This window comes from Salvelinus fontinalis, chromosome 25 (assembly GCF_029448725.1).
Source record: "Salvelinus fontinalis isolate EN_2023a chromosome 25, ASM2944872v1, whole genome shotgun sequence".
NCBI classification, from domain to species: Eukaryota; Metazoa; Chordata; class Actinopteri; order Salmoniformes; family Salmonidae; genus Salvelinus; species Salvelinus fontinalis.
This window is the reverse complement of record NC_074689.1, coordinates 34,801,844-34,809,343: the sequence shown is the minus strand read 5'-3', so window position 1 is coordinate 34,809,343 and position 7,500 is coordinate 34,801,844. Positions and strand designations below refer to the sequence as shown.

General features: G+C 40.1%; 1 protein-coding gene across 1 annotated transcript in view; it reads left to right on the top strand.

Annotated features, from left to right (window-relative positions):
* Positions 1-7,500, top strand: part of LOC129823350 (neurobeachin-like) — a 402,752-nt gene that overhangs the window by 192,329 nt on the left and 202,923 nt on the right. The gene's annotated exons all lie outside the window — the stretch shown is intronic.

The following is a 7,500-nucleotide window of genomic DNA, read 5'->3' as shown; positions in this document are numbered from 1 at the left end:
GAACGTCCAAAATACACAGTCTACGCCGAGAACGTCCAAAATACACAGTCTACACCGAGAACGTCCAAAATACACAGTCTACACCGAGAACGTCCAAAATACAGCGTCTACACCGAGAACGTCCAAAATACACAGTCTACACCGAGAACGTCCAAAATACACAGTCTACACCGAGAACGTCCAAAATACACAGTCTACACCGAGAACGTCCAAAATACACAGTCTACACCGAGAACGTCCAAAATACACAGTCTACACCGAGAACGTCCAAAATACAGCGTCTACACCGAGAACGTCCAAAATACACAGTCTACACCGAGAACGTCCAAAATACACAGTCTACACCGAGAACGTCCAAAATACACAGTCTACACCGAGAACGTCCAAAATACACAGTCTACACCGAGAACGTCCAAAATACAGTCTACACCGAGAACGTCCAAAATACACAGTCTACACCGAGAACGTCCAAAATACACAGTCTACGCCGAGAACGTCCAAAATACACAGTCTACACCGAGAACGTCCAAAATACACAGTCTACACCGAGAACGTCCAAAATACACAGTCTACGCCGAGAACGTCCAAAATACACAGTCTACACCGAGAACGTCCAAAATACACAGTCTACACCGAGAACGTCCAAAATACACAGTCTACACCGAGAACGTCCAAAATACACAGTCTACACCGAGAACGTCCAAAATACACAGTCTACGCAGAGAACGTCCAAAATACACAGTCTACACCGAGAACGTCCAAAATACACAGTCTACACCGAGAACGTCCAAAATACAGCGTCTACGCCGAGAACGTCCAAAATACACAGTCTACGCAGAGAACGTCCAAAATACACAGTCTACGCCAAGAACGTCCAAAATACACAGTCTACGCAGAGAACGTCCAAAATACACAGTCTACACCGAGAACGTCCAAAATACACAGTCTACGCCGAGAACGTCCAAAATACACAGTCTACGCAGAGAACGTCCAAATTATGTTGTGCACGTTGATGGGGTAAACATTTCTGTGGCACACCTAAACTTTTGTTAATAATGTATTTAGTGTAAATGACTTTCATCTCATATGAGCCGTACTGTAAATGATCCATTTTATGTGACAGAGATTAAATACGGTTTACTTAAACTATTTTCATCATTCCTTTCTCACGATGGTTAATTTGTGTGTACCCCTTTAAGAGCGTCTCACAAATCTCTGATAGAAAGAATTACTCCGGTAGCTCTGGTAAAATCAAATCAAACTGTAATTGTCACATGCGCCGAATACAACAGGTGTAGTAGACCTCACAGTGAAATGCTGAATACAACAGGTGTAGTAGACCTTACAGTGAAATGCTGAATAAAACAGGTGTAGTAGACCTCACAGTGAAATGCTGAATACAACAGGTGTAGTAGACATTACAGTGAAATGCTGAATACAACAGGTGTAGTAGACCTCACAGTGAAATGCTGAATACAACAGGTGTAGTAGACCTCACAGTGAAATGCTGAATACAACAGGTGTAGTAGACCTTACAGTGAAATGCTGAATACAACAGGTGTAGTAGACCTCACAGTGAAATGCTGAATACAACAGGTGTAGTAGACCTTACAGTGAAATGCTGAATACAACAGGTGTAGTAGACCTCACAGTGAAATGCTGAATACAACAGGTGTAGTAGACCTCACAGTGAAATGCTGAATACAACAGGTGTAGTAGACCTCACAGTGAAATGCTGAATACAACAGGTGTAGTAGACCTCACAGTGAAATGCTGAATACAACAGATGTAGTAGACCTTACAGTGAAACGCTGAATACAACAGGTGTAGTAGACATTACAGTGAAATGCTGAATACAACAGGTGTAGTAGACCTCACAGTGAAATGCTGAATACAACAGGTGTAGTAGACCTTACAGTGAAATGCTGAATACAACAGGTGTAGTAGACCTCACAGTGAAATGCTGAATACAACAGGTGTAGTAGACCTCACAGTGAAATGCTGAATACAACAGGTGTAGTAGACCTCACAGTGAAATGCTGAATACAACAGATGTAGTAGACCTTACAGTGAAACGCTGAATACAACAGGTGTAGTAGACCTCACAGTGAAATGCTGAATACAACAGGTGTAGTAGACCTCACAGTGAAATGCTGAATACAACAGGTGTAGTAGACATTACAGTGAAATGCTGAATACAACAGGTGTAGTAGACCTTACAGTGAAATGCTGAATACAACAGGTGTAGACCTCACAGTGAAATGCTGAATACAACAGGTGTAGTAGACCTCACAGTGAAATGCTGAATACAACAGGTGTAGTAGACCTTACAGTGAAATGCTGAATACAACAGGTGTAGTAGACCTTACAGTGAAATGCTGAATACAACAGGTGTAGTAGACCTTACAGTGAAATGCTGAATACAACAGGTGTAGTAGACCTTACAGTGAAATGCTGAATACAACAGGTGTAGTAGACCTCACAGTGAAATGCTGAATACAACAGGTGTAGGTAGACCTCACAGTGAAATGCTGAATACAACAGGTGTAGTAGACCTTAGTGACATGCTGAATACAACAGGTGTAGTAGACATTACAGTGAAATGCTGAATACAACAGGTGTAGTAGACCTTACAGTGAAATGCTGAATACAACAGGTGTAGTAGACCTTAGTGACATGCTGAATACAACAGGTGTAGTAGACATTACAGTGAAATGCTGAATACAACAGGTGTAGTAGACCTTACAGTGAAATGCTGAATACAACAGGTGTAGTAGACCTTACAGTGAAATGCTGAATACAACAGGTGTAGTAGACCTTACAGTGAAATGCTGAATACAACAGGTGTAGACCTCACAGTGAAATGCTGAATACAACAGGTGTAGTAGACCTCACAGTGAAATGCTGAATACAACAGGTGTAGTAGACCTCACAGTGAAATGCTGAATACAACAGGTGTAGTAGACCTCACAGTGAAATGCTGAATACAACAGGTGTAGTAGACCTTACAGTGAAATGCTGAATACAACAGGTGTAGTAGACCTCACAGTGAAATGCTGAATACAACAGGTATAGTAGACCTCACAGTGAAATACTGAATACAACAGGTGTAGTAGACCTCACAGTGAAATGCTGAATACAACAGGTGTAGTAGACCTTACAGTGAAATGCTGAATACAACAGGTGTAGTAGACCTTACAGTGAAATGCTGAATACAACAGGTGTAGTAGACATTACAGTGAAATGCTGAATACAACAGGTGTAGTAGACCTCACAGTGAAATGCTGAATACAACAGGTGTAGTAGACCTCACAGTGAAATGCTGAATACAACAGGTGTAGTAGACCTTAGTGACATGCTGAATACAACAGGTGTAGTAGACATTACAGTGAAATGCTGAATACAACAGGTGTAGTAGACCTCACAGTGAAATGCTTACTGACAAGCCCTTCACCAACAATGCAGTTCACGAAATAGAGTTAAGAAAATATTTACTAAATAAACTAAAGTAAAAGAAATAAAATCAATCAAGACGCAACACAAGACATTTACATACCAATTCATTCCATCTAAAAACAGTAGGTCTTACTTGTGAATACAGTAGGCCTTACTTGTGAATACAGTCGGTTTTACTTGTGAATACAGTAGGCCTTACTTGTGAATACAGTAGGTCTTACTTGTGAATTCAGTAGGTCTTACTTGTGAATACAGTAGGTCTTACTTGTGAATACAGTAGGTCTTACTTGTGAATACAGTAGGCCTTACTTGTGAATACAGTAGGCCTTACTTGTGAATACAGTAGGTCTTACTTGTGAATACAGTAGGCCTTACTTGTGAATACATTTGGTCTTACTTGTGAATACAGTAGGCCTTACTTGTGAATACAGTAGGTCTTACTTGTGAATACAGTAGGTCTTACTTGTGAATACAGTAGGCCTTACTTGTGAATACAGTAGGTCTTACTTGTGAATACAGTAGGCCTTACTTGCGAATACAGTCAGTTTTACTTGTGAATACAGTAGGCCTTACTTGTGAATACATTTGGTCTTACTTGTGAATACAGTAGGCCTTGTGAATACAGTAGGCCTTACTTGTGAATACAGTAGGCCTTACTTGTGAATACAGTAGGCCTTACTTGTGAATACAGTAGGTCTTACTTGTGAATACAGTAGGTCTTACTTGTGAATACAGTAGGTCTTACTTGTGAATACAGTAGGTCTTACTTGTGAATACAGTAGGCCTTACTTGCGAATACAGTCAGTTTTACTTGTGAATACAGTAGGTCTTACTTGTGAATACAGTAGGCCTAACTTGCGAATACAGTCAGTTTTACTTGTGAATACAGTAGGCCTTACTTGTGAATACATTTGGTCTTACTTGTGAATACAGTAGGCCTTACTTGTGAATACAGTAGGTCTTACTTGTGAATACAGTAGGTCTTACTTGTGAATACAGTAGGTCTTACTTGTGAATACAGTAGGCCTTACTTGTGAATACAGTAGGTCTTACTTGTGAATACAGTAGGCCTTGTGAATACAGTAGGCCTTACTTGTGAATACAGTAGGTCTTACTTGTGAATACAGTAGGCCTTGTGAATACAGTAGGCCTTACTTGTGAATACATTTGGTCTTACTTGTGAAAACAGTATGTCTTCCGATATATAGCTCTGTTCCCTGTGATGAAGACTAGTCACACCTTTCTATATATAGCTCTGTTCCCTGTGATGAAGACTAGTCACACCTTTCTATACATAGCTCTGTTCCCTGTGATGAAGACTAGTCACACCTTTCTATTAATAGCTCTGTTCCCTGTGATGAAGACTAGTCACACCTTTCTATATATAGCTCTGTTCCCTGTGATGAAGACTAGTCACACCTTTCTATATATAGCTCTGTTCCCTGTGATGAAGACTAGTCACACCTTTCTATATATAGCTCTGTTCCCTGTGATGAAGACTAGTCACACCTTTCTATATATAGCTCTGTTCCCTGTGATGAAGACTAGTCACACCTTTCTATATATAGCTCTGTTCCCTGTGATGAAGACTAGTCACACCTTTCTATATATAGCTCTGTTCCCTGTGATGAAGACTAGTCACACCTTTCTATATATAGCTCTGTTCCCTGTGATGAAGACTAGTCACACCTTTCTATATATAGCTCTGTTCCCTGTGATGAAGACTAGTCACACCTTTCTATATATAGCTCTGTTCCCTGTGATGAAGACTAGTCACACCTTTCTATATATAGCTCTGTTCCCTGTGATGAAGACTAGTCACACCTTTCTATATATAGCTCTGTTCCCTGTGATGAAGACGAATCACACCTTTCTATATATAGCTCTGTTCCCTGTGATGAAGACTAGTCACACCTTTCTATATATAGCTCTGTTCCCTGTGATGAAGACTAGTCACACCTTTCTATATATAGCTCTGTTCCCTGTGATGAAGACTAGTCACACCTTTCTATATATAGCTCTGTTCCTTGTGATGAAGACGAATCACACCTTTCTATATATAGCTCTGTTCCTTGTGATGAAGACGAATCACACCTTTCTATATGTCAAATCAAATCAAATGTATTTATAAAGCCCTTCTTACAGTGCTGTACAGAAACCCAGCCTAAAACCCCAAACAGCAAGCAATGCAGGTGTAGAAGCACAGTGGATAGGAACTGTGTGACTGCGTGAATGTGAAACCCAGCCTAAAACCCCAAACAGCAAGCAATGCAGGTGTAGAAGCTCTGTTCCTGGGCACCATAAAACCCTGTGATGAAGGCATCATCTTTTTCTTCCTCTCCTCTCCTCTCCTCTCCTCTCCTCTCCTCTCCTCTCCTCTCCTCTCCTCTCCTCTCCTCTCCTCTCCTCTCCTCGCTCTGTTGGTTTGTTTACTTGTTTGTCTGTCTGTTTGTTTGTTTTAAGCCCCCTGGGGGGTTCTGGGTAATCGAAGGTGCCGCGTGTGAAGAATTGTATTATGGACCATTGCTCGGAAAAAGTATATCTTTGTATGTGTGTGTGTGTGCAATACCGTGTGTGTGTTGTTGACAGGAAGTGGTTTTAATGTGGTTGTCAAGTAGCGCCTCTCACCTGTTACAAATCATTTTCACTTTATCCCTCTTTCCCCCTTTTTGGCTTTTTCATTGTTGTTACCCATGAATCATCTCTCTCTCTCCGTCCTCTCTCTGTAGCCGTGAGCGTTTTAAAAACTCCTAACAGTAAACACACATATGTGATACGGGTTGGGACAACATTTTCATAAATATATATTTTTTTCCCCACAATGAGATGCCTTTATTTTTATTGAACCATGAGTTCTTGTTTACAATGGCGGCCCATCCCGAGTCAAACCCAATTGTGCGCCGCTCTGTGGGACTCCCATGGCTGGATGTGATACGGCCTGGATTCGAACCAGGGTGTCTGCAGTGAGATGTATCGTCTTAGACCGCTGCGCCACTCGGGAGCCCACAATGATACACTTTTTAAATAAAACACCCACAAATCTAATTGTTTCAACTAATAATTATTCAGTAACTCCACAGCCTTTTTACTGTGGAGTTACTGAATAATTACCGGTCCCGAACAAATAAATAAATAATGAGTAAATATTAATAACTTTATATATATATATATTATAGTAAATCAAATAAACCTCCAAGTTGAGAAAACGTAGGAAAATTTTCAGTCAATTTAAAAAGTTTGGTCAACTTGTCTCACTCATTCAACTAGAAATGATTATTTGAGCATCTTAACTAAAAAATGACTGGTTACACAAACACAACCAGTGCTTTTAACATCCAATCTTTTCAACTTACATATTTGACACACGTTGACATAAATTATTTTTTATTGTGTTCATTTATACAGTCATTAGTATTTAACATGTCGTCACCTGGGATTTGAACTCACAACCTCTTGGTTCACAGCCATTCCAATCTTCTTGCTTAGCCACCACGTCTGTGTTAGTTATTGGTTATTTCTCTCATCATTCATTTAATTGATTTATCTCAGCAATATGAGGGTTTTTCTGTATAATTCTCTAATGTTGGTGGGGCAGACATGGAACGCTGTGAACCAAGAGGTTAGAGAGGTTCATATCCCAGCTGAGGACATGTTGAATATTAATGACTGTATGAATTAGCTTGTATGATATATGTCAACGTGTGTCAAATATGTAAGTTGCAAACATTGTATGTTAAAAGGACAGTTTGTGTGACTACAATAGTGTCCAGGTAATCATTTCTAGTTGAATTAACATATGAGACAATTTGAACAAAACACATTATTTTCCGTTGACAGATGTTTTGCCTCGTTGTCCCTGTCAGGATAAAATCTGTCCATCCTGTTGTTTTTTGTAAATGAAATGGAAACAGACAGGTGTACAAAGGTGGATGGTATTAATACGCGGTTACAAAACAATTATCACCTGAGGAGAAGAGAACTGAGAGACATCGTTGGATGTGGATATACTACGGCAATATACTGGAAGTGGATTCTGGGATATTA